At 41.8% G+C, this 27993-nt stretch overlaps 1 long non-coding RNA gene across 1 annotated transcript; it reads left to right on the forward strand.

Annotated features, from left to right (window-relative positions):
• LOC144587825 (uncharacterized) lies at positions 1-27985 on the forward strand. The gene is made up of 2 exons (XR_013542993.1): positions 1-1659; positions 27684-27985. It is a non-coding gene; the product is annotated as an uncharacterized LOC144587825 (long non-coding RNA).
• Positions 27986-27993: the final 8 nt, after the last annotated feature.

A 27993-nucleotide genomic window follows, 5' to 3' on the forward strand; every position in this document is an offset into this window, starting at 1 on the left:
GTGTGTGTGTGTGTGTGTTGACATTTCAGAGGTGATACCTGAGACTTGGGGGCTTGTTCACATCACTGTGATGTGGTGGGGTGGGACTGCCAAAGGTTGAGAGGCAGGTGAGAAACTAGATGGTGGAAGGGAATCTGGATAAATGGACCTAGGATCTAACCATGTAATACAGCAACCCAGAGCCAGGAAAAAAACCCACCCCCACAAACCATTTTTGGCCCCCCAAGCAAGGGCAACCATTCCTGCTAGGGTTGGCATCTTAAACAGGTAATTGAAAATGCTTTCTCTAAGTCACAAGAAAACATTATGCATATGTACTCTTCCTAATTTATGTATGCTGTAATTTTGTGGTAAATCCACAACAATGTCCTAAGGGTAAACTGAGCCAAAAAGTCTCTGATTTTGAGTGGTTATCGATACTACTAAAGGTCAGCTCATCCTGAGACTCATATCTACATGCTGCAGGCAGCTGGTTCTTTGTAGTGTCGTAAATAGATTTCAGACAATAAGATGCTCACTTAAGTAACTGTGAGCTTGTGTGATCGGCTGGTAGCCACAACCAGAGGCAAGTGATCCTTGTGATTCTACACTGACCTGTGGAAAAGAAAAATAAATGGAAAACTGAGGGAATCACCTATTTTTTCCCATACAGATCAAAAAGCAAGGGAGGAAGCTGTGCAGTTTCTGGAACTGTCCTAGAGATACCAAGCCCAGATGGTAACAAAAATATCTTGGTATAAAGTTCTACAGAAGAGTGTGTACAATCTCTGAAAGAGATTTCGAGTACTACTTTCATCTCTCAGATGGATGTACTCAAGAACACAGACTAAAAGAGATGATAGGGAAGGGAAGGAAGGAAGTGGATAGAAGGAGATGATCCAGTAAAGTAAACCATTGCAGAAGGTGTCAAGTGCACTACTTCACTAGGTAGTCAGACTTACTGAGTGGGAAGTGAATTTGTGTCCTCAAGTCAGTAGATGTTCTGGATCAGAAGCCGGTATATGTCAGTTTATGGATCTGACAAAAGTTCGTGGATATTGGTGAATGGAAGTCATGTAATGTTTGGTTTGATGAACAAATAGCGAATTAGTGCCTAGCACAAAATATTGATTTTTTGCACAATAAAGCAGGAGCACCAAACAAAATTAAGTAATTGTCAAGAAATGAAAGAAGAAGGAAAAAAATCATTGGACATGGTTCTTAACAACAACCACCCCACCCCCCCAATATTTTAGGAAGAGAAGGCAGAATTCCATTGCTAATCCCAACTGGTGCCACTGAATCAATTGTCAAATTATGTAAATCCTGTTTATTCAATGGATCTCCTCTAGCTGCAACTATAATAGGATTCTGGATTTGTAAGATCTTATCCAAACTGTATTCACCAGTCCCTTTTCCTCTTTTGCTTTCTTTTATTCTCTTTTCTTTCTTTGGGATCCCCACCTCTCACTGGGCATTTCTGGATGCAAAAAAGGGTAGCCAGTGTCCATCCCCATTTGGTGCCATTTCCACTTGAAATGACAGTACAAAACCCAGTAATCCTGACAATGAAGCAAAGAAACTCTACTACAACCTGTGCTAATAGGTTGAGGAATTGATAGAGTATTTCTCTTTTCCGTGAAGAAATTCAGTGTACTTACTCTCCCAGTTTCTCTGCCCGTAAGTAATATAATTTTGTTCATCCAAAGTCTCTATAATTTCAATATATTTAACAATATTTAGTTGCCTTGTGTTCCCGCGCACTTTGAATATAGTATAAAGTGGCAGCATTTGTGTCATTTAATCTTTCAGAAAGATTAGCTTGTGCTGCAGATTAAAAGGAAATATCCATTTTTAAAAAATGATAAGGGACTGGAATAGCAATCCACTAGAGTACAGTGAATTTCTCTCTAAATGTTAATGCTAAGCAGTTATTGCTTTCTTTGTAACACTGTAAACATTTTCATAAGGCAATCATCATTTTTTGCTTTGTACCATTAGCATAGAAATGTTGCATTGTATGGCATCTATCACATCCATGATTTTGCATTTCTTATTTGATGGTTTATGTATAGAACCTAGAATTTGTGAAATATATTTCTATTCACATAATAGTTTAATAAAAAAAAGTCTGAGTAAATGTACATGCAGTTTGTTTCCATTGTAATTTATGGAAGAAAATTAAGGCAGTACCAAGTTAGGTCCAGTGAGGTAGACATGTAGCTGTACATTAGGACCTATGCTGCCCATGTTCTTGTTTAGTCGTTCAGTCATGTCCAACTCTTCGTGACCCCATGGACCAGAGCACACCAGGCCTTCCTGTCTTCCATTGCCTCCTGGACTTGGGTCAAATTCATCTTGGTCACTTCGATGACACTATCCAACCATCTTGTCCTTTGTCGTCCCCCTCTCCTCTTGCCTTCACACTTTCCAAACATCAGGGTCTTTTCCAGGGAGTCATCTCTTCTCACGAGATGGCCAAAATATTGGAGCCTCAGCTTCAGGATCTGTTCTTCCAGTGAGCACTCAGGGTTGATTTCCTTCAAAATGCTGTCCATAATACATGCTAAAATAAAGTACAATTTAGAGCCTCAAATTAAGGATGGATCTAAATGCATACTGTGCCCTCCATTAAAATGTGTATCACTGTTAGAAAAATATAGATTTTTATATGATGCTATACAGCCTATTAAACTTGATACTGCTTAAGGCCTCAATGTTTCTGGCTCTTTTTGATCCAGAAGGCTCCATGTTCATTGCCTAGCACATCTGTTTAAAAAGATTGGGATGTGAAAAGCCTTTGCTTAAGATGCTGGCTGCCATGAAAGAACACAACCATTCTAAACTGAGACAAGTACCTGTGGTTTATCACGAAACTTATCTTCTAGTTGCTCTTTGATGCAAAGAGCTGCAAATGCTATGTGGTTAGATAACCAAAATCCATGGGAGAAAGAACAAATGGGAAATAACAGAGGAAAGCATTATTGTTATAACAGCTACAGGATACCCTACCTCAGACCATGATACATAACGGGTGCTTCTTATATATGGAGGAACATGGTGAAATAAACTAAACTCCAACCTACTTTGAAAGAAGCCAGGAAGATATGTTCTTGTGTCTATAATAAATCTATAGATGCTTATGGCTGAGGAAAGGCTAAAATTTTAAATCACACCAGTTTTTGAGGGACTGGGGATTCAATTCTGTTGTCCATCCAATGCCCTTGTTTTGTGATAAAGAATTCTAGTATACAGGGTGAATCTATATACTAGAATCTTACAAGTAAATAATTGACCAGTTTGTTTGCTCCACTGTGAGAAATATATCTCTTTCACAAATGTTTTACCCTTGTCCCATTTATTTATTTATTTATTTATTTATTTATTTATTTATTTATTTATTTATTTATTTATTTATTTATTTATTTATTTATTATTTATTTATTTATTTATTTATTTATTTATTTATTCAATTTTTACCCCACCCCCCTAGACAACGTCTACTCGGGGCGGCTTACAAAAATTAAAACACATTAAAACAATGTAGAACAATAACTAACATAATGCATTATAACTGTCTGCTCATAATGCTGTGATGATAGTGTCATGAGTAAATTGCTAGACTCTGAACATGTGTACATAAATAGGTACTAGCAGAAACATTTTAAGTCATCTCAGGAGATAATGTTGCTCTCTGGAGAGAACTGAAGGAGACTTAACAGAATTCTGTGCTATTTCCTTAACTCTGGATGCAAAACCTATGACAGGCCAAACTTAGTTTAGGAAAATATTTTGTAGTTACACATGTAATTTAAACAGCTTAACTTCAGCATAGCAGCATATTGCCCATTCACAACCCAGTACAACATAACAACATGACTGCTCCTAAACCAGAGCAGCAGAATAATTCTCTCCCAGAACTTTCTTTATACATAGAAAAAACCTCCGTAACACCTACCCAAGGCAACCTATGCCTCAAACTCTCCCTGTTAATAGGTATTTGCTTGAACTTTACATACAGTCTTTCTTACATACTTTACTTACATGAGTACAGTTTATATGTTCAAGACTCTAATCTACAAATATCTTGACAGATAGAAACCCATAACTCCATATCTTCACTTTTCATTTCCTCTGGTCTATATTTGTCAACTCATCATCTGCTTCTTTTTGGTCTTCGGGTGAAGTAGGAAATACAGTTAGTGCATCATTTGAAAAACAGCTTCCTTAAGTAAAACAGTGCCTGTTCTAATAGAAACTTCTTTCAGTCTTCATTTTGTAAACTAACTTGCTAATATAGGTTTCCTTTGCTTGTCTGATTTTTCAGGCAGTTACCTTTGAAAGTTTGGCATGCATGGCAGAAAATACATATATTCCTTAATATGTCCTCTGACCTCTCAGTTGGGCTAACTAAACAGCACACCCTAGTCTATACATCCTAATTGTGCCTTACGTGCCGTGAGTCTTCCTTAACTGCCTTTCCCATGCATAGTCCTCTTCTTCCTTAAACCCCCTTTCCTCACTTCACCATCTTTTTTGATTTGTAATTTCTCCTTCATCATCAACCTTTCCTGCAGGTCCCTACTTAATCAGCTAATTGCCAAGGCCCCGTCCTTTCTTGAGCAACCTTGCTATTTTGTCCCTATAATTTCAATTCTTTAGATGCCAGAGGCTGCCACCCAGTTATCCCCCTGCCCTCACAAAGCTGCTTTTGTCTCTAAGCATATGAAAAGGGTTAATCCCAGCAGAACTGACAATGTTTCCTTCCTTGAGAACATCTGGACTTCAAGCATTCTGACAGCTGTTCCCAGAGTAGTTGGAATGTTTATAAATCACCTCAGCCAGTCAGAAACAGACGTTTCACCTATATTCCAAGCATAATATTATATCCAGAGTCTTTTTCTTGTGCTAACAATCACAGTTGGATTGGATTCATGAATTACTTGTTGCCTGTAAATACAACTTGGCCTATAATTTCAAGAATTAATGCAAAGACTTAGATTTCATATATTTTTTAAATATCATAGGATTTGTCTGTGTAAAAATAAATGCAGCTCTGGAATTAGTTATACATTTTTATGAGATAGGCCATCATAGTCTTCAGATGTGGTCTTCTGAATTATGCAAGATGCAGAATTCCCTCAGTAGTTCATGTAATGTAAAAAATTATCCATCTCCATTATGTAAGTAAAAAAATCCTTCCATGCAATTTTACTCTGTTGGTCTTAATCATTAACTCAATATTGAACTAGAATCTAAAGATCTGTAAGATTTTTATTGTAATATATGCTAATGTGAATATGACTTCAGGGATTGTGGGTTGGAATAAAGTAGAGTATTATTTAGGAGGTTATTACACTTTCTGTTCAAGAATCTAGCTAAAGTCCTTACAGATATGTAATCATGAGCTGGGGTGGATCATTGGTCTAAGTTTTTTCATGGCAATCGTAAGTAGGAAAAAGAAATAGAGTTCCAAAAGAAGAAACCAATTAAGGAGTAAAAGTCAGGTGAACTAAGCTCATTTTTCCCCCAAAGACTGGAGGAGAGCAGTTGATGGCATATTGTCACAGGAAGTCTTTGTAGGCCCTGTTGTGGCCCTGGTCAGAATTCAATCCTGATTTAATGCCAGGATTTAGCTCTAGTCTAGAAATATCTTACCAAAGATGTGAAAAATATGTTTCCTTGAACACTAGGCAGAAAACAACCTTCATGCATTTTAGAACACTGGTTTCCCAGTCAAGATGGTGGGCTAAATCCTGTCATACCTCTTTTGGATCAGTTTTGTCATGCTTCTTCTGAAGAGATATGTTCAGTATGTTTAGACATTCTGCTGCACTAAACTCTATATTGCATTAAATGTATGTTGTGCACTTGCATGTGTTTATTATCTGAGGCAGAGTGAGATTCCAAACCTCCTTATAACTCCTGCATGTGTGTGTGATGATGATGTTCTGGCCATATTAATGACAGCATTCAATACCTTATATGTCAGAAACAGAGGAAACAATTGTAGTACTTGGGGCGACGGACTTGTTAACATCTTAACATTTTAACATCTTGAGGGGCAGTTCTGTGTTCTTACATATCTATTTGGCAGAACTTTTCAAACGAATGGAAAGATTTTATTATTTAAAAATGTTTTGGGGCCTGCAAGAGAGTTAGGTAAAGGTAAAGGTTCCCCTTGACAATTTTTGTCCAGTCATGTTCGACTCTAGGGGGCGGTGCTCATCCCCGTTTCCAAGCCATAGAGCCAGCATTTGTCTGAAGACAATCTTCCGTGGTCACATGGCCAGTGTGACTTAGACACGGAACGCTGTTACCTTCCCACCGAAGTGGTCCCTATTTATCTACTTGCATTTGCTTTCAAACTGCTTTCAAACTGCTAGGTTGCAACAATAAAATCTTAACAGACTTAAAAATAGAAGACCTTGAATACCAGTTCAGATCGGTTAACACAAATAGTTGCAAGGTTAAAATACATGCAAGTCAGACAAATGAACAACAACAAAAAATCACAGTGATAACCATTTTATTCACTCACTGGAAAGACAAGAGAAAATTATATTTGTGCACATATAATTTTTAAATTAATATAATAATAATGAATAAATGTATAGGTTTGATTGCCAGCTGTACAGATAATATTAGATGCTTTAAAAATTATTAGGTACAAAAAAGATGACAAGTATTAACTAATGAAGGAAAGCTAATAGTTAAAGTCACTATACTTCTGATTTATAGATGTTTGATGAATAGATCAAACATCAGGGGACAATAATCTTTATCCCAAGTGTCTTTTTAAATTTATTTTTTATTTTTAGAAACTAGGAATAAGGTAAGGAGTACAAAAGATAGAGGGGGAATATGGGGGGGGGGGGAAAGAGGGGGGAGGAGAACACAAAATGTACTGTAATCCAATATATGTTTCTTCATGTTGCGATATCAAGTCGACTTTTCGCCTTTCTACAATTTGATTGCCCTCCAGGTTTCAACTTACAGTTACATCTTAGTTTAATTCTATGTTATTCAAGCACTATCTGGTGACTCAAGCCATTTATATAATAAATCCCATCATTCAGTTGCCTTTTGTATTGGACAGTCTTTCAACACCTCTGATAGAATATCCATTTCTGCCGCTTCCCATATCTTCTCAATGAGTTCCTCTTGTTTTGGTATCTCCAGTTTCTTCCAGTTCTTAGCATAAAGAATTCTGGCTGCAGTGACTAGGTAGTTTTTTGTCTTGTCTGTATTATCTGGTATAATTCTCAGTAAAAACAATTCTGGGGTTAGTGGAACATTACAAAGCAGTATTTTTTGTAACAGAATATGTACTGCTATCCAATACTGTTTCGCTACAAGTCCACGATATATGGTAAAAGGCCTAGGGGATGGGGCTTTCAGCTTCAAATGAGTGTGTCCCAGGACCCTGGGCCTTTTTCCCTAGGAAGCTGGGCTGAGGCTGAAGGCCAGGTATGTTTGCATGGACATTTTGCTGAGTTTTTCCCCCCTGGGTTTTCTTTTTGTCTCCCCCACCACATGGCCTGGAGGTGAGGACTAGGGGGTGGGGCTTTCTGCTTTAAATGAGCATGTCCCAGGACCCTGGGCCTTTTTCCCTAGGAAGCTGGGCCGAGGCTGAAGGCCAGGTATGTTTGTATGGACATTTTGCTGAGTTTTTTTCCCCTGGGTTTTCTTTTTGTTCTTTTCTTTTTGAAATTCTCAAATTCTTAAATTCTCTGATTCTGTCTCTGGCCCTAATATGGTAAATAGAAAAGCCAATTAGATTTGCATACACCTGGGAGGCAGGAAAGTTCTAAGGGTTGGATCATAGTTCCGCACTATTAAAGAGCAGACCGGTAGGTGGGGCTCATCAGCCATGGAAGGCAGCCCATCTAGGAGAAGGAAAATTCTGATTTCATACCTCCACTGCCTTGCGGCTATATCCGCTCATGGAAAAGGCTTCAGAAGTTAACCTAGAGACAAAATCCGGAGCTGGAGTCCCGAAGGCAGTTCATGTCATTCTGCCAACTTCTGTGACATTGCTGGAACCAGTTGTACTTGCTCTTGCCTTTCCATTGGACCATTTCAGCAACATGGAGAGGGGGGAACTGCTGCTTGGGTAACAGCCTATCTTCCATATTCCTTTACCCAGGCTTCATGCTCTGGAGAGGACACTCCTCGATTCAGAGCATGTTACCATAGTCTCTTGAGACTGAAGGATGCCTATGATGGTAAAAGCTTCCCTCTTGTGCTTCACACTTCCAACAAACATTTGACACCTCTGTATAAATCTTTGACATTATTTTCGGAGTCATATGCCACCTATAAAACATCTTATATATGTATAAGCACTGAACTTTCTTACCATCTGATATATTACAAATAGCAGGCCAAAATGATGGTGTAATGTTTGTGGGGCAACCAAGATGATCACTGAATGTTTTACATCAGTACAGAATAGATCCTGATGGACAGGATCTTCTGGGAAATCATGTCCACAGGGCCAAACCAGGACATATGCTTCCTGAAGCAAAAGCAGCTGCTGACACCTATTTAAAAGTAAGTAAATAGAGTTTAAAACAGTGGTTCCCAGCTTTGGGTCTCCAGATGTTCTTGGACTAAAACATAAGTAGAGATGGGCATGAATTAAAAAATGAACCATCAAAGTCATTCAAAAATTGCTAATTCATCAATTCACCTTCATATGAATGCCCCTGACAAATACCAATTGTCGTGTTCCCCCAGTGTCCCCTGTTTGTTTTTCCTCAAACTTTTGGACATGATGTGCTATTTTCTCCCTTTACACACTGCCCCCAGTGGATCTTTATCCACACTGTACCAAATATGTTTCTTAGACACAGGCTGCCAAATATAACAGGTTTATTTTTTTGTTTGATTGGTGAATCACAGAAGAAAAGTCATAGATGTTCTTTTATTGTTCAATCATTAAACTTGGATAGGATTACTGTACACATTTGCTTGTTTGTATTCATTCACATTAACCACTGATGACTATTTATTTCTATTACTTTTATCTCTTATCTATTCTCTAACACACACCAACTTTCCAATCTCTGTCTTAACCCTTCCAAACTCTTCTCTCACTCCCCTTAGTCTCCAAATGTCCTCCTTGATTCCGCCCCTCCTGTCCTGTCATGGGCTCCAGCTCTAGAGCTCCACATGATGGACAGGCATGACTTGGGCATTCCTCCACACCGATCAATGATTGGTGTGGCAGAATGCTTTTTGATTTGTCAATTTGTTGGGCTATAAAATGGTCCCCCAGGCATCCAGAGACACCAACATTGCAGAGAGGTTTCCTCTGACTCTTCTCTACAATCCCTCCAAATGCGGTGAAGGTTGGGTTTTGGATATCCAAGGTATACACCCACAAAGAGTGCCCCCCATGAAAGTTACCATCAGGCACCTAGAGGCACCAAAATCACAGAGGTGCTTCCCATGAAGCTTGAATTTGAAGATCTGAAGATTTGTTTTCCCCAAGCCAGCTGCACTTTCCTGGGGAACTCATTTTGTGGGTTTATAACTTGGATTTCTGAAACCCAATCTTTACTAAACTTAGAGGGATTGTATAGGAGAGCCAGGGAAATCTTCTATGTGAATTTGGTGTCGTTAGGTGCTGAGGAGTCTGGGATTCTATTTGATGGTTCATTCATTCATTGAATCAATGAATCAATTCATTGATTTGTCAATTTTTTGTGTAAATTCATAATTTATGATTCATTGACCATGACAAATCATGAATCAAAATGAATTTTGATTTTTTTTTATTCGTGCATATCTCTATACAAAAGCCTTCACCACTGGCTGTGTTGGCCAGGATTTCTGGACATTGTAGTCCAAGAACATCTGGAGACCCAAGGTTTGGAACCGCTGATCTAAAACCTATAATGTTATATAGGAACACAAGGCAAAATAATAATAATTTCAGAATTGCATGTCCTCATCATAAGTGATAAAAATTAACAATGTGAAATAACTTATGATGAGCTGCCTTTTCATCAGGCGCAGAATCAGCTGCTTGATGTGACAGCTTCAGTGTGCTTAGTGGTAAAGACAGTACATATCCAATAGAATGTATAGAGCTGATATATTTCAGAACTAATGGAATATGGTTGAAAAATAGCACAGTAGGATCCCCATATTTTGGGGGGATCAGTTCCAAATCCCACCCCCTACAAATACTGTAATTAAATTATAGTGAACTCTCTTTTAATAATTTAGCAATGAACACTATATATATAGTCTCTGGCTCCCTTTATTGGCCAGTTCTAGTAAATACATCATAGAAAATAATTCTGTAGTAAACATAACATGGTTTCTGGCTCCATGGTAACTTCAACTTTCAAAATATATATTTCTAGAAATTTTAATATTTTTATATTTTCAGACAATGGATAAATTAATTAGTGGATAAGGATCCTGCAGATACAGGTGTCTTACTGTATTGGACAGGTTCTCCCCATCCCCAAACACCACAATCTGTGTTTGGAAGGGTATGGTTAGAGGAACTGGGAGTAGGTTGAAGCTAAAACAGCTTGGCAGACATGGATGCAGGGGAAAGGTAGAGCTGGTCCTAGAGTCCTAAATTAATTTTTTATTTCAGTGTACACTGACAGACATGCTGTACTGTAAGGCTGCATACTGTGTACGTGAATTAGGGTAATATACCATTATGTGGCTTCTATCCCCTCCCCTGGATACATTTTCGTAGATGGTCTTATTAGTGTGCAGTTCTTCTTTTGGAGGACCTGTTGCAGGGGTATCAAGTGTGTTGTCTGCTTAAAGCATTTACTTGCTTCATCTGTGTTGTCCTTATGTATAAGGGCAAACAAAGTAACTAATGCGAAGACACCAGTGTTCTTTCAGCAGTGTTAAATCAGCAGTGTTCTTTCATCCACAGAAAACTAATTAATATCTTATGCATATTCATTCTAAAGTAAACTCTGCAAAATATTCCTAATAGGACTGTTTGCAACTGCAGCCTAACTTCTATATTGCTGCTGCTCAAACTTAGTATTTCTTGATGAAGTGCAGTGGGGAGCACTTAATAATGTAATACTATATTAATGTAAGTGAGACATTGTGTGGTGCTGCAAGTGGAAGGTTAAGTGATTTGATGCCATTTAATCCTAGTTGAGCATTATTTGGTATATTCAATCAGCTAATTGAGATAACCTGAACATTATGGTTTTCTGAATTAAAAACAATAAGGATATCAGCTAAACATGTCAGAAGCAGTATTGCAACAAGTGTGTCCAGAGGAGAGCAGCAAAGGTGGTTAGGGGCTGAGTCCTATACAGAGAAATTAAAGGAGTTAAGTTTGCTGAGGCTAGATAAGGGAAGGACCCACAAGGAAATGAGAGAGCCATGTTAAAAATATTTGAAGAGCTGTCACACAGGATGAAACAGTTTTATGTATTTTGCTCCAATGGTGGGCTTGAGCAAACATGTTCAAATTACAACCCTTCAATTTCTAGTTTGTAATTTTGGCAGGTCCTACAAAAGCACACTCTATCACAATAGTATGAAAAATCCTGTGTGGCAGGGGATGGAATAGTTTGGGGATGCCTCCAGTTAGTTGTCATGTATATTCATCAGCATTAAAAGTAAGGCTCCCATGAATCGAGCTACAGAGTACACCTAAATGTAAAGCCATGTGAAGCAATGCCCATTGTTGACTTGGCAATTCCCAATAGAATAAAGGATCATTTGGTGGTACTACCCTGACATCTTGACACATGGAGGCAGATTTCAGATAGTCCAGCAGCAGTGGTGTCAGCAGTGTCTTCAATGACTGGGGAGACCCCTGGTGCTGGTGCTGCTACCGATGAACTCCAGGTCATTGCCATTTAGCTGCCACTGCTGTCTAGCAGCAAGCCAGGTGAGAGAGCTTGTCCAGTGGGTGGCTGGATGGTGACAGCCAAGAATGTTGGCACCACTGCTGAGCTGCTTCGGCAGCGCAGCTTGTATTTGCCTACCTCCCTGGAAATAGTGAGGCCTCCAGAGTCTCATGAGAGTATTTCATGGAAGAAGGTTATTTAAAGAGCCATTTCCACCTCTACTCTTCCTCTTTCATCGCTGGCATCAGTGGGAAAGTGAATGTGGTTGATGGTCTTCTCGAATGGCATTCGGTTGATCATTAACCTTGGAGTGCTGGCTGGCTGCGAGGCCGATGTTGCTCAGAGCTCCAGGTTACTTGTTTACTTTTGGGTTGTTTCCTACCATTTTCTGATTATTTAAAATTTGGTCTTTAGTTTTGTTTAACAGATAATAAAGGGGGGCATGAGTTAGTGAAGCTCATGCCAGCGGCGCAGAGCCGCAATCTGTTGTAATTTGGTGTTGCTTTTATTTGTTTATTGAAAAGAAAAGAAAAGAAAAGAAAAGAGGAGTTTGCTGAAGGGTGCCTGTTCGTAGAGGTTTGCCTTTTGAATCAGCAACGGTGAGCCTAGGCCTTTCAAAAAAAAAAAAAAAAAAAAAAAGGCAAAAGAAGTAAGAGTTTGCTGCTGGTGCCCTACTGCCAAGGTTTGACTTCTAGAAGCAGCTGTGGTGGACTAGATCGTTCAGCTCTTAGGGCCTGGTACTGCACCATCCTTAACCCCCCCTGCTTTGCCTTAGTTATAAGGGGGTGGAAGGATGTGGGTGGCACCTAAATTTGAAACAGGCTACATGCTTGTCAGCTGAGCCACACACATTTTTGGTGGTCAGCCATTTTCTTTTACCTAAGTATCATAGGAATACCTAGGCGTCCATCTTCTTTTACTTAGGTGTCATAGGCTAATTCATTTATTGGGGCTTGAGTAAATATATAGCTATATCTGTCTAATCTAAATTGTATTAATAATCTACGGTCCTATCCCTTAATTCCAGCTAATAACCTAGTTTGTGTGTGTGTGTGTGTGTGTGTGTGTAATAGTAATTAAATCATATTGGCTGGATTCAGTTCATTAGATTTTGATCATCAACATAAATTTGGTTAGTGTTTGGACTTCTTAAATACTTGCTCCTGATTAATCTATTGGTATATTGAATATCTATATCTTACTAGTATATTTGCATATAACAAATAATTTAAGGATTTAAGGAACAGGCATTGGCTATAACTAGCTACACTGAATTAATACATAAGCATTGGGGAAAAACAGCCACATTGGCATTTTGATTACCTTGCACATACGCATATAATAAATACTGTTGGTCCTTGACAATTGTGGTTGATTTCATATAACTAATTAGGTACTTTGATTACACTAGCAACATAAACATTTGCAGCTAGGTAAGATGTTTCAATTGGAACAGGGCCTTGTGTTACAATGGCTTCGAGAAAAGGTCAGGGTAACAGGAAGGGGAAGCAGCCAGCCAAGAAAAGGCCAGTCTCCCAGGTATTGCCACCCCAGTCTTCATCAGATGAAGAATGCTGGCCAGTTTGGCAAAAATTACAAGAAAAAATTGCTGCCTTGGAAGCCGAAAAATTGGAAAGACAGTCTGGCCAGGTGCAACCTTGTTGCTCTGCTAGGGAGGTTAAGAGCCATCACTAGGCTAAGCTTAAAGCCATGGCTGACAATCTAATGTCTAGGTTTGTCGCCTTAGAAGCTGAGCAGTGGTTGGCAGGGACATCTGGGCAAGACTTAGAAAGGTCAGTGGTTACACTGATGTGCCAACAAGGTGAGGCTGGCGATATGACACCGATTATGGCAGCAGCAGGTTCAGCTGCTGACCCCAAGGAGGGTCAGAAGCGTGGGACATGTCTAGCCCAGAAAGCCAGTACAGCGGGGAAGAACCACCGGTAATACTTCTGACAACTGGTGAGTCAACTGTTGCTGACATCTGTATGGCCTTGGCCAGATGTTGGACAGCTTGGTTCTCCTTACTACACTCTTTATGATATGCAGAGTTTTAGGGCTTATAATTCCCCTTGGCCTTGCTCAAGTGCACTATTAGGCGCATGGGCGGCAGTCTACTCACAAGTCACATTCCCATCCCCAATACATCAGCTGGGGGAGGATCAGGATTTGGTCATACCCATCGGTTCCAGACACCGGGCTTAATACTATGTCTCTACAAGCCTTGCCAGTGGGGGATTACTCAACGCCTTTAGGTGACCACCTCACCCTGGCAACTGAGGAAAAAATATGAGAGAATATATGTAGATTTCTTTGACTTGCTAAACAGAAAGGTAGTAAAGAAGGACTTGGACAAGGAAGATGAGAAAGATAAAGAGAGGCACAGGAGGAAGAAGCCTGACAGGACATGGGTGAACTAGTTACCTGGCTTTATAATATATGCTGGGTGGTTGTAAAGGCTCAACCTTGGTGGGCCCAATCTCTTTTTAAATATTTGGATATGATCTATAGGCCTTATGTTGACTTCGTGGGCCAAGCATGGCTTAGTTATGATGAATCATTCCATATGTGCAGTGTGATTCAACATAATCTGCACTGGAATGAGCACCTGCCAGCCAGGCCCAATTTTGGAGACAGATGTGATAGTTGACATCTTATTAGAAAGACTGCCTTGAATCAAAATCCCCATCTTGGAGCGGGGCAGGTGGTTCAACCCCACTGGCTCTGCTGGGATTACAATTACAAGGGGGTCTGCACTAGGAAGCCATGCCAGTCCTGGAATGAGTGCTCAGTGTCCGGTGGACAGCATCTCATGTTTTAAGGCTGGGGCCCAGCGCCAAGGCAAAGGTCCAAGAGGAGGTAAAAAACCAAATAGTGGAGGGGGTAGCCCTAGAAAAGGGCCCCAGCCCAATTAAAGTTTCAGTTTTGGAAGGGTGGCTGCGTGATTATTCCGTTAAAGAGGATGTTAGTTACTTATTGGACGGCTTCAGGTTCAGTCTTAGGATACTGGTGGCCGGTGAGCATAAAGCATTCTTTGCACAAAACCTGAAATCTGTTTTAGGCATGGAGAATATTGTTCAGGAGAAGATTGCTAAGGAAGTAAGGGAAGGAAGAGTGCTAGGAACCTTTGTGATGCCCCCTATAGGGACCTTGTGGGTGTCACCCTTGGTAATTGTTCCAAAAAAGTCCCCAGGCAAATTTAGATGAATTCATCATTTGTCCTATCCTGAGGGGAATTCGGTTAACGATGCCATTCCTCAGGAACTTTGTACTGTGCATTACACCTCCTTTCATGAGGCAGTTCACATGGTAAGGAAGTGTGATGTGGGGGCCGAGCTGGCAAAGTGTGATGTGAAATTGGCCTTCCGGATTTTGCCGGTTCATCCATTGGATTTTGATTTGCTAGGATTTCATTTCCAGGGATCCTTTTACATAGATAGAGCTTTGCCTATGGGCTGTTCAGTTTCATGCACCACATTTAAGTGTTTTAGCTTGTTCTTGGAATGGAAATTCAGTTGTAGGGTCGTAATAGCCACAATCCAATGCTATACTGCAGAACCAAAAATACATAGTACTATACAATATGCATTCTCAAAGCCACTGAGTGTTTGTTGCAGGATAGTGCTCATCAGTTCCAAGTCCTCCTCTGAATCTGAATTGCTTGTCTGCTGCCTGCCTTCCCTCTTCTTCTAAATTCTGTCATTTTAAAGACAACCTTAAGCAAGTGGCACATTAAGCTTATTATTCTACATTCACTACAATATTTGACTTTTTTCCTTTGTGAGAAGTGGAATAAAAGTCAGTCTCAGTCTAATTTCTGGAGCAAATTTCAGGCCTGTATATTCGAATGAGGGGATTCACTAAAACATCTAAGCCATCATCTTGGCTTTAATACATCTGCAAAAACATTATTAAGTCCAGGTTGCATTGGTGTTTCCCTCACCCCCAGGTATATTGCATTTCAGACTTTGCACTTCTGTATTGCCTGTCCAGTTTCGACATCTGGTACAATAAATTATGTTGGTCTGTTATCTTCAAACAGCTCTTTCATGTACTAATTCCATGCTATAATTCTACCCTTGACATGAAATATTCAAGAATTATTACTATCCATCAGTAGTGGGCATTTCAGTTTTTGAATATAACTGCTACTCCTTGATCTTTGTATGCGCATTAAAGGAATCATGGATCTTCTCTAGGTTTTCTCTTGCCCTATCTTGTTCAGATCACCATTTCTCCTTTGCTTCCCTAATTTTGTTAGAGTCAGATCAAATCCAATGGCATGGCCTGTCCAGTCCAAGGTTTAAAAGGGTAAATGAAACAACTCAGTCCCCAGTCCAGAAGAGGGAAATCCAAACGACACAGTCAAAGATATAGCAAATTTAAAAAAATTCAAGTACTGACAGCAAGTAAGTGCAGAGCAAATAGTTCTACAGCCCAGAATGAAATACTGCTGGCTTTAACCCTATAAAGTCCAAAATGATTTGAGCCTAAACTATCTCAAGGATTGCATCTTCCTTTATGAGTCTGCTAGAGTGGTAAGATCATCAGAAGAGCCCTTTCTCTCATCCTGCCACCTCCACAGGTGGTGGGACTCACACTATTTGGTGGGTACACAGGAGAGGGCCTTCTCTATTGCTGCTCCCAGACTTTGTAACTTCATCCCAGAGGAGACCAATCTGGCCCCAGCTTTGCTGTCCTTATGCAAGCAGGCAAGGAACTTTCTCTAAAGGCAAGTTTTACCTTAATGTCTCGCTGCCTGACCGGGGTTTTAAATGGATTGTTGTACCTCACTGCTCTGAAGGTGCTTAGGTGTTGCTTTTGTTTACTGTTTTTAGAATGGTCCTTTTTAGCATTTGGATACTTACTGCTGTTAGCTTTACATACTATCTTTTAATGATGCAAGCCACTTTGGGTCTTTTTTAAAGAGAAAGGTGAGGTGAAAATATTTTCAATCAGTCAATCAATAAACCACAAGGTCAGAATGATACCAAGAGAAGGGGAAGCACACAGCAAAAATAATAAACAGGAGCATCTAAGTCAGGTTGTGTAAACCAATATGATACAATATTTGAAATAGTTTTACATTGTTTATTTCTCCACTCCCTCGCCCACTCAACCCTCCATCCATACCACCAGCCCTGATATTAAAATTGGAGAAAAACAGACCATGAATGAAAGATCAGCCACCCGGCCTTGTGACAGCCTTAACTTAATACCACATCAGCGCACCTGTTACGATTTAGCTCTGCCTTGTTTATGATCCCTATTTCATCTTCACGGTATCCAGTCTTGCAGGTCTGAGAGTAATATACAAGTTGCAGCTAAAGACAGACTGTGTTCTGGATTCAATTTTCAGAGCATCTTTTCATGGCCTGGTTATAAGCCCCTGAAATATGGCACTGTAATAGAAATGCTGACAGCCTCCTCACTGAAACGGTGATAGTGGGTGTTATGAGAAAATGGCATTATTAGTTTGTTTTTTAGCTCCTCTTCCAGGGATGGTCTTATCTTATATTTACAATGAAAACTGCAATCCTTTTGTGGGGTGATGGTGGGCTTACCTTTTCCAAGACTTCGTTTCAGCAGATCCGAAGGAGAATAAGACAAAATGAAGTGCTTATTGCATCTGTCCCTGCCTTTGTTCACTTTGGACAGAAGGCTTCTCTGCTGTCTATTCAGTTTTGTACTTTAGCCAGCAACTGTGTAATAAATTCTTTCAGCTGTGCCCAATGCTATCAAGCCCCCTTTTGCTATTTTCTCCTGGCTCCCTTTTTGGGCTATCGTGCTGTTAGATATGACTGCTCTGTGGCTCCTCTTTCTTCACCATGTTGATTCTGCTTGCTTTGTTTGATCCTTATGAGCCGTAGTTTTATTTGAAACAAAAATCAGAGCTGGGTAATACCTTCATTACTGCCATTAAATGCCACAAAAGTGGCTTGTAAGTAATTTTTAGACTTCCTGTTTCTTCTTTTATCTCCATTTAAAAAAAATATTATGTTGCCTGAGGCAGCTTCCTGAAGAGCTCCAAAGCTTGCACCACATATACCTCACTTTTGAAATAGTCTAGCAGATTTAATAAATGTATTGCCAAATTCTAATTTTGATTTTTTAAAAACTTATGGACAATACTGTTCCTTTATCTTCAGTACAGCTTTCATTGAACACTGATCAAATTATTCCCTAAGGCAGTCCCCAAGCCGTGGTTCCTACTGTGGGGAAATGGTTATCTGCAGGACGAACTGCTTTATGTCTCCTTGCAAAGCTGTATTACTGAACTCCAATATTTTTCAAGTACAGAGATGAGCAAATTTGGTCATCCAGATGCTGTGAACCTGTAGGTCCATCCTCTCTAGCCAACTCAGCTAGCTGAGGGTAATGGATAATGGGAACTGCAATCCAGAAACATCTGGAAGGCCACTGTTGCCAACACTTTTTACAAGTGAAAAATGGCATTTAGAAGTAGGAATTTAGAGCAGTAGAGCTTCATCCTTTTCCCTCCTGCTGGTTTCAAACTCTAAATCTGTTCTTGGCTTCCTCATGAGACCACAAAGTCTTCCAACAATGTGTCACTATGAAACTGGAAATGGTTAGAAGACCACTCCCAGTTTTGAAAAATTCTCTATTTGTATCAAACTGTTGCATGATTTAAAATTATGGGTGCATATGAAATATAAAACAACTAAAATGCTAAGTTAATTAGACAATTTTTTACCAGAAGTCGGCTACTTCTATGGTGTTATCTCAGCCATATGCTAAATTTTCCACTGTACATGTGTTGGGGCATAAATTGCTTGTATATAAGTGCTGCATTGATTGAATCTCTCCACAGTCACAGAAAATTTGTCCTGTATTTAATTAGCCCCATTTTACTTGATTATACTTTGATCTTCCTACTTCACTTCAAAGTCTGTTAAATGACTTCCAAATGATCCAGCCAGAATCTTGTCCTGTGAGAGACATTTGTCAAGGTGTGTTGTTTTTGTTACCCTTAGGTTTAGCCAAGTCTTTTCTGGTTTAATATGCAGAACTTGAGATGTGTGCAGAAATGTGTTCCTCAATTTTCACCTTTGTCTAGGGGGTGAAAAATGCCTTTGAAAGAAGAGGATGGATAAGGAGAAGAACTCCCCTTATATACCCAGGGGCTTTCCCGCTCTTCAAACAATCACGTTCGCCCGGTAAGTCTCGTGCCATCTGGGGGGGGGCACAAAGCTCACTCACGCCCCCAAAGCCTCTGGCTTGGGAGCAACTTTGTCATCTGGCTTAGCAACCTCTGTACTAACCTTGATAGGTTCCGTGAGCATAGTGACACATGGTTTAGAAGTGACACTATTGAAGAGGAAAAAATAAACCATTTCAGCCACTTAGGCTGTAACAACAACAACGAAAGAATAGGATTCAAATAGTAACTTTCTAGCTTTTTTCCATTGTCGTTTTTTCAGCAGACATGTGCAGCCTGTTGCAGAATAATCAAAACAATAGGATAAAAATGACATTAACTTGTGGATTTAGTCCTTGGACTGCAACCCCCAGAAACCCTGGCTAGCATAACTAGTGGTAAAGGCTTCTGGGAGCTGCAGTCCAAGAACACCTAGGTTGCCGAGCATTTAGGAGTGAATTTCTTTTGAAACTGAAGAGGTGGAGGGCTGGGCTGCGGTTAGTGCCAGGAGACAGCCTGATCTGACCAGTGTTTACTCAGAAGTCTCACTCATTTCTTTGGTCTTGGTCCTACATGTGTGTGAACTGTGTGGCACCTGAGGTTAATTTAGCAGTCTTAGGATACGGCTCAATTTTTAGTCTATTTACAGTGATCACATGTGCTGGGACTGGACTAAAATAAAGCACACCAACTCCCCACCCCCCATAGAAGCCCTTCACAGGAGCTCAGAAAGTTGCAGGTATGGATGCCATGGGGGGAAATTGCAGCAAATTAATCCACTCGTGTGGTTGCTTGAATAAAGAGCAAACCAATCTGCTCCTACAGTCCACCAAACAACAGTACAAATGCCCATTTGAATGAGCCCTTATTTAGCTTTCTGGCAGTCCACAAGATCCATAAAGCTCTCCTCCAATATCACATTTCAAATGAGGAACTTAGGTGATTTAAAAATGGCCAGTAAAACACTGAAGTAATAAGAGATATTAATTGTTCCTCAAGAACATCATCATGGGCATTTCACAATTACAGTAATACAATAAATATGAATATTGCTATTGAACAAAGTGTGTGTTCTGTTATGTCAAGTCAGAACTGACTTGTAGTGACCCTAATAGAGCTTTCAAGGTATGGTAAATGTTATATTTTAAGGAGTGGATTTACCAGTTCCACTTCCCCAGTCAGTTTCCATGGCTAAGTCAGGATTCACACCCTGTTTTCCAGAGTCCTAGTCCACCACTCAATCCACTTCACCATACTGGAAATCCCATTGAACAATGTAGGGAGCAATGAATCAATGGTTAATGCATATGTTTTAACTTTTGGTGATGGTGGTGAAATGTTGTGTCCAGCACACAGACTGTGCTTCTGAATATAAATTCCTGGCTATCCATTTTACTATTTATGATGCCGTGTATTGCTACCACTCTCAGATATTGTATGCCTCTTTCTGGGAAATATGAACACGATGGCACTATTGTGCTCATGTCCCACTTGTGGATTTCCTATTTTAGTACATGTAAAAGGCGATTTAAGCTGTGGAAGAAAGCCATAGACAAACAGACAACCAAAGTGTCTCTCCTATCTTATCTGCATCTACATTTAGACTGATGATTGGTCTCTTTTATCCTTCACAGTTGCCTACTGAAAACTCATTCCTGGACTAATGAATGACAGATTTATGTTGTCTGAGTCCCACTAGTCGATTGTGAGATTGTGATTGATCTCACTAAAAATACTGCTTGCTTGGGTATTATGAAGAGTGAGATGAGTGTTCCATTGAATGGCATAGGGGCAAAGGGCATGCTTCTTCTTCTGTAGATCCCTTACAAAATTCAGAATCCTGTTTTGAGAGGATTCTAGATGACACAGGTTTCACAAATAGATGTTTCCCACTGCTGACATTTGCTTTCAACTCATGCAAGAGCAACAAGGATAGTGATGGGTTAAGGGTGTAGGGACAAAGCTAGCATGCTGATGCTGGTTTCTCTCATTTGTTGGGTGAATTGGAATCCCCGAATATAGCTAATACTAACACCAGAGAAAGTTTGTGGTTCATTTTTCTGCTTCTGCTAATTTCCTTAGCAATTGCACAACTGGGCTGTTCAAAGGGTTAATTTAACTCAAGCTGTAATGAAATAAAAAGCCAGTGCTCCTGTGGTTCAGCCCCCATGCAGGGAAATGTCACAGTCCATTGGTCTTTCCTAAGAGCATTACACAAAATTACACCTATTTTCATTACTGTGTTTCAACTACAATATTGTTAAGTAAATATTTGCCCAAAACTGTGACCGTTTTAAGGTTTCCTGAGGTGTGAGATATCCCACCAAGTAAATAATTAAAGGATGCGCTTTCTCTGGTAGCACAAACCAGTGCTTGATATAGGTTTGATCACTTCACATCTCTTTGATAATCCATAACTGTCGCCTGCAATCATTTTCATCGTTCAGCCAAGCAAAGATAAAAGGTAGAACATGCTTCTTTTACCTACTCCCAAGGAAACTCCATTATCCTTGAAAGGCCACATGACGCTGAAAGAGCCAATCAGGGCAGCAAACAGCCTCCCACAAGGGCAAGCTCTGTGTGAGCAGAAAATGAAGTTGTTACCAGACAGCAAACTGCAGCCCTCGGTTCTTATGAATATTTGAATGAGTAACTAAAAACAGCTCAGTGAACTCTAAGCAAGTGTGACAGCTGAAACTGCCTAGGAAACCAGCAGTCTACAAGGACCAGGATGAAAAGATCACCAGTCGTTGCATCTTTTCTGACACTGTTGCTTCCTCACATATTGTAAGATGGCATTGTTCTCAAAAATATTAGTTACAAAAGCTGTGGGGGGGCTGCAGAGCTGTTTGCTCCCTCTAAATTTTCATAAGGAATCTCTGAAGAAATGTTCAGTCCATTAAAATGCAATGATTCCTAACCACTTACTCAAGACCAGAGAATAGTCACATTTTTTTTTCTGAGACATTGAAATATTGATGTTGCTTTTGCTTATACGTCTAGAAAATTGGCACTGGTGAATCTTTCATGACTATCTCATAGCTCCATGTGGAAAGAAAGATGATGGGAACAGTTTCCTTGAAGCTGAAATGTTTTGAATAATTTGCACCAAAAATAAAAATTAAAGAACCCTAAATCCCAAATAAGCAAAGTAACTGGGAGTTCAACTTTTTATATGGTGTACAGCATTCTTGCAGAAACAAACAAACCATATTCCCATCACCACTTCCCCTCCTAAAATGCTTAGGAAGTTGTCATTTATTTCTCTCCATATTACACATAATTTCCAAGGTCGCAGGTGATCCAAGGTTAAAGAAGAACATGCATACACTGTCACCATTATGCATATGATGAAAATATATCAACTGCCGTACATTTCCATTTTGGTTGAGGGGAACTGACACCCCTGTGAGCACCCATTTGTATCAGATCTGGTAATCACTCAGAGCAGAAAGTGGAGAAATGTGATGCCTGAGCAAAGCCAAATTATATCACCCTGATAGCTGAACTTAAAAAAAAAAAGGCTCCCCACTAAAAAGAGATGATCCCCCCCCCCCGGGATTCCCCACATATCACTTTGTATTGTGTAGTGGCAAGTTCTTAATTTGATTTTGTCCATGCCAAATCCAATGCAAGTTGTGGAGTAAATGACCTTCAAACATGCAACAAGGTAAAAAGGGTAGTGGATAATAAAGAGCAAGATGTACATTCAGGGATCAAGTATAGGGATAATTTGGTAGATGACTTGGTGGAGGAAGTGGCAGTAAAGGGACCTCTGAGCAAGAGTGACCATGTTCTACTAGCATTCTTTATTTCAAAGCAGAGTGTAGCCACACATATACAGTCGTGCCCCGCTGGATGATTGCCCCACTCTACAATGAATCCACTTTATGTTGACATTTTTGCGATCGCTTTTACGATTGCAAAACGATGTTTTAAATGGTTTTTTTTTTTCTATGCAATGATCGGTTCTCTGCTTCGGGAACCGATTTTTGCTTTACGACAATCAGCAAACAGCTGATCATTGGGTTTCAAAATGGCCACCGGCTGAAGAAAATGGCCCTCCGCTGTTTTCTAGGACGGATTCCTCACTTTACAGGCTCCGAAAATGGCCGCCGTATGGAGGATCTTCGCTGGACGAGCAGGTATTCAGCCCAGTGGAATGCATTGAACAGTTTTCAATGTGTTTCAATGGTTTTTTAAAATTTCGTTTTAGGACGTTTTTGCTCTACAGCAATTTTGCTGGAACAAATTAACATCGTCAAGTGAGGCACCACTGTATGCTGGATTTTTAAAACGTCAGTTTTAATAAACTCAGGACAATGAGCAACGTTCCTGTCATCGGGGGAGTCGCTGGTAACATCTGCCGTCCCCAGGCACTGGGTGAGAGACAGTGCCTGGGAGTATTTCTGGCCTGCACTCCCCTGCCCTTCAGGACTGGGACCCTGCTGCTGCTGCTGCTGCTCTTTGGGCCACCCCACCCCTTCCTCAACACCAGCCACCTGGCTGGGAGGGGAGGGAAGCTGTAAAAGCAAGAAGCCGGTGCCAGGGCCCTGCGAGAGCAACGTTCCTGTCGTCGGGGGAGTCGCTGGTAACATCTGCCATCCCCAGGCACTGGGTGAGAGACAGTGCCTGGGAGTATTTCTGGCCTGCACTCCCCTGCCCTTCAGGACTGGGACCCTGCTGCTGCTGCTGCTGCTGCTGCTGCTGCTGCTTTGGGCAACCCCACCCCTTCCTCAACACCAGCCACCTGGCTGGGAGGGGAGAAGGGGCATTAGAAGGGTGTGTGGGTTTGTTCTTGTTTGTTTGTTTTAACTGTTAGTATTACTAATTGCCATCAGGTTGCATAGAGACCCACAGTGGACCTGATGGAACAGGAAGGGGGGAGGGCGTTGGAGGGGGCAGCCATTGAGGTGGTGCTGGGTAGGGGAAGGAATGGTGGTGGGGGTAGAACATGCCCGCGTAGGAGAAGAGAGGTTAGATATCTTACATCTATCCCCTCTTCTAGTCCTACCTCCAACCAAATGGTATCAGGTGACCATATCAGCAAACCCTCGAGCCACACGGTGCTGTTGATGAACGCCAGGTCAGTACAAAATAAAACTGCCCTCATCCATGATGTAATTCTGGATGAGGGTGCTGACCTGGCGTGCATTACTGAGACCTGGGTGGGAGAGGAAGGTGGTGTCCCCCTCTCCCAGCTGTGTCCTTCTGGGTACTCAGTCCAGCACCAGTGTCGCTCGGAGGGTTGGGGAGGGGGAGTTGCTATAGTCTATAGGAGTTCTATCTCCTTGACCAGGCTTCCTATCCCTTTGAGAGGAGGTCTTGAGGGCCTGTATTGTGTGTTGGGCTCACGAGACAGATTAGGGATTCTGTTGGTGTACCGCCCACCCTGCTGCGTACCAACAGTCTCCCTACCTGAGCTGACGGAGGCAGTCTCGGACCTGGTGTTGAGGACTCCCAGGCTGCTGGTGCTGGGGGACCTCAACATCCATGCTGAGGCTGCCTTGACTGGGGCGGCTCAGGACTTCATGGCCGCCATGACAACCATGGGGCTGTCTCAATGTGTCATCGGCCCGACACATGAGAAGGGCCACACCTTGGACCTGGTTTTCACAACGGGACTGGAAGGTGGTGGTTTGGATGTGGAGGGGCTGGTCGTGACCCCATTGTCATGGTCAGACCACTTCCTGGTCAAGTTCAGTCTATTAGCTTCTTCTTCCCTCTGCAAGGGTGGGGGATCGATTAAGATGACCCGCCCTCGGAGACTAATGGATCCGGATGGTTTCCTGAATGCTCTGGGGGAGTATCCATCTGATATGGTTGGCGCTCCTGTCGAAGCTCAGGTCACCCTATGGAATAGGGAGATGACCCGGGCGGTTGACACGATTGCGCCTAAGCGCCCTCTCCCTGCTCGCCGAGCCCAGACAGCTCCCTGGTATACTTCTGAACTGCGGGCGATGAAGCGAGAGGGGAGACGGCTAGAGCGCAGGTGGAGGAAGTCCCGCTGGGAATCCGATCGAACATGACTTAGAGCCCATTATCGGGCCTATTTCGTGGCAATACGGCTGGCGAAACGGCAATATTTCTCCAGCCGCATTGCTTCCTCAGAATGTCGTCCAGCAGAGCTGTTTCGGGTGGTCCGGGATCTTCTTCAACCGGGAAACTCGGTGGAGGTCCCGGACTGCTCATCAGCTCGCTGTGATGAGTTTGCTATTCATTTTGAGGAAAAAATCGCTCAGATTCGCAGTGGGCTGGACTCCACTGTTACTGCAAAATCGGAAGATGTGTCCAGTGTGCCGTGCTTAGGTCAAACTTTAATGGATGAGTTTCAATTGTTGAGACCCGAGGATGTGGACAGGGTGCTTGGATCTGTCCGTTCTACCACCACGCCGCTCGACCCTTGCCCATCTTGGCTAATTGGAAGATCTGCCAGGGGGGTTCGCACTTGGGTCCAGGAGGCCGTGAACACCTCTCTGAGAGAGGGAGTGGTCCCTACCGCCTTGAAAGAGGCGGTAATTCAACCACTCCTTAAAAAGCCTAACCTAGACCCAAGGCTGGTGGTCAACTACCGACCAGTGGCGAACCTCCCTTATTTGGGCAAGGTGTTGGAGCGGGTTGTGGCCGGACAACTCCAGGCGCTGCTGGATGAAACGGATTTTCTGGATCCATGTCAATCGGGTTTCAGGCCGGGTTTTGGTACAGAGACAGCCTTGGTCGCCCTGTACGATGACCTTTGCTGGGAGAGAGACAGGGGGAGTGTGACCCTGTTGATACTCCTGGACCTCTCAGCGGCTTTCGACACCATCGACCATGGTGTCCTTCTGGATAGGCTGGCTGGGTTAGGAGTTGGGGGCACTGTTTTACGGTGGTTCCGCTCCTTCCTAGCTGACCGTATCCAGAGGGTGGTGCTGGGGGACAGTTGCTCTGCCCCATGGCATTTATGTCATGGGGTTCCTCAGGGCTCGATACTGTCCCCCATGCTGTTTAACATCTACATGAAACCGCTGGGAGAGGTCATCAGGAGGTTTGAGCTGAGGAGTCAGCAATATGCTGACAACACTCAGCTCTACCTCTCGTTTTCCACCAATCCAGGTGAGGCGGTTTCTGTGCTGAACTCGTGTCTGGACCTGATAATGGACTGGATGAGGGTTAATAAATTGAAACTCAATCCAGACAAGACGGAAGTGCTGTTAGTGGGTGCTTCGCCGGACAGGTTGGAGGGCCACTTCCCTGTCCTGAATGGGGTTACACTTCCCCTAAGGGACAGGGTCCGCAGCCTGGGGGTGCTCCTGGACCCCAGTCTAACTTTGGAAGCTCAGGTGGACTGGGTGGCCAGGGGTGCCTTCCTTCAGCTGCGGAAATTATACCAGCTACGGCCCTACCTGGACGAGTGGAGTCTCATGACAGTTACACATGCACTGGTAACATCTCGTATTGATTATTGCAATGCGCTCTACGTGGGGCTGCCTTTGAAGACGGTCCGGCGACTGCAACTGGTTCAGAATCGAGCTGCGCGGCTGGTGAGTGGTGGGGCCGCCAGAGAGCACATCAAGCCGATTCTGTATAATTTACACTGGTTACCAGTTGCTGTCCGGGCCCAATTCAAAGTGCTTGTTTTGACATATAAAGCCCTAAACGGCTTGGGCCCTGGATACTTGAAGGACCGCCTCCTTCCATATGAGCCTACCCGGCTGTTAAGATCTAGCCAGGGGGCCCTTTTGAAAGAGCCATCCCTCAAGGAGGTAAGAGGGATGGCTTGTAGACAAAGGGCCTTCTCGGCAGCTGCCCCCAGACTATGGAACGCCCTCCCAACTGAAATTCGCCTGGCGCCGACACTGATGATATTTCGGCGCCAGGTCAAAACCTTCCTGTTCCAGAAGGCTTTTAATTGAAATAACATTAACTGTGGGTCTTAATGATGGCAATTTTAATTGTATTTTAATTGTATTTTAATTGTATTTTAATCATTTTATTTTATTGCATTGAATTTTAATTGTTGTAAGCCGCCCAGAGACCTTTGGGTAGAGTGGGCGGCATATAAATTAAATAAATAATAATAATAATAATAATAATAATAATAATAATAATGAGAAGTATGGTCCCACAACAGGAGGTTCTAACAAGACAAGGAGTCCAGGAATGTGGGAGTTTCAAAAAAAGCAAGTTCTAAAGGCACAATTACAAACAAAATGCAGTATACACCGGGGGTGGACAAAATGTGACTTTTCAGCTGCTGCTGGATTTCATCTCCCATCATCTTACACTACTGGTTAGGCTGGGTATGGATACATATGCTTTAATTCTGCTATACACAGCACTGGCATGAGACCCATTTATTTTTACCCAGAGTTGCCCAAAAGAATTTGAACAGAAGAGGCTGAATTGGGCTAAGGAATAGACTCACCTGCTGGTACCTTCCAACCTTTTCTTTCAGCAAATGCTTCTCCTAGCTAAACTCACGTGTAATTTGGGAGCTCAGAAGGGGGGAGGGGGGAAAGCATCAGGGAACTGCATGGAAGCTGTTTCTGTGTTTATGTCTGCCTATACTCCTTTGGTCTGAAAACCAGACACATATTCATGTAATTAGGATAGACCTAAAGACTCATTTTCTGCCATCCCATATCATTTGGAATGGTGCCTCAGACAAAACTCTCCTTCTTTGTACCCTTGTTTCTTTCCTGCAGATATGAGATTTACAGCACTGGATGTCTCCCAAACAATTGTAGATAATGAACAAACAAGAAAGGGGAGCATGTCAAAAATTCATAATAACAGCGCACCAGCTCCTTCTCTCATCTTCTGTATACTTCCTTTTGAATCCAAAGATGACTGTGCCTGAGGGATGTTTACCTGTTTGCAATTAATTTAAATGGTTTCATTCTATTAACTTTGTCACCTGACTATTGAGGTGGATGCTATTTCAAAGTGAGCTCTCCCAACTCAAAGGCCAAAAAAAATAAATAAAAAGAAAATCCAAAATAAAAAACCTTTCTG

This window comes from Pogona vitticeps, chromosome 3 (genome assembly GCF_051106095.1).
Source record: "Pogona vitticeps strain Pit_001003342236 chromosome 3, PviZW2.1, whole genome shotgun sequence".
In the NCBI taxonomy this organism is placed as follows: domain Eukaryota; kingdom Metazoa; phylum Chordata; class Lepidosauria; order Squamata; family Agamidae; genus Pogona; species Pogona vitticeps.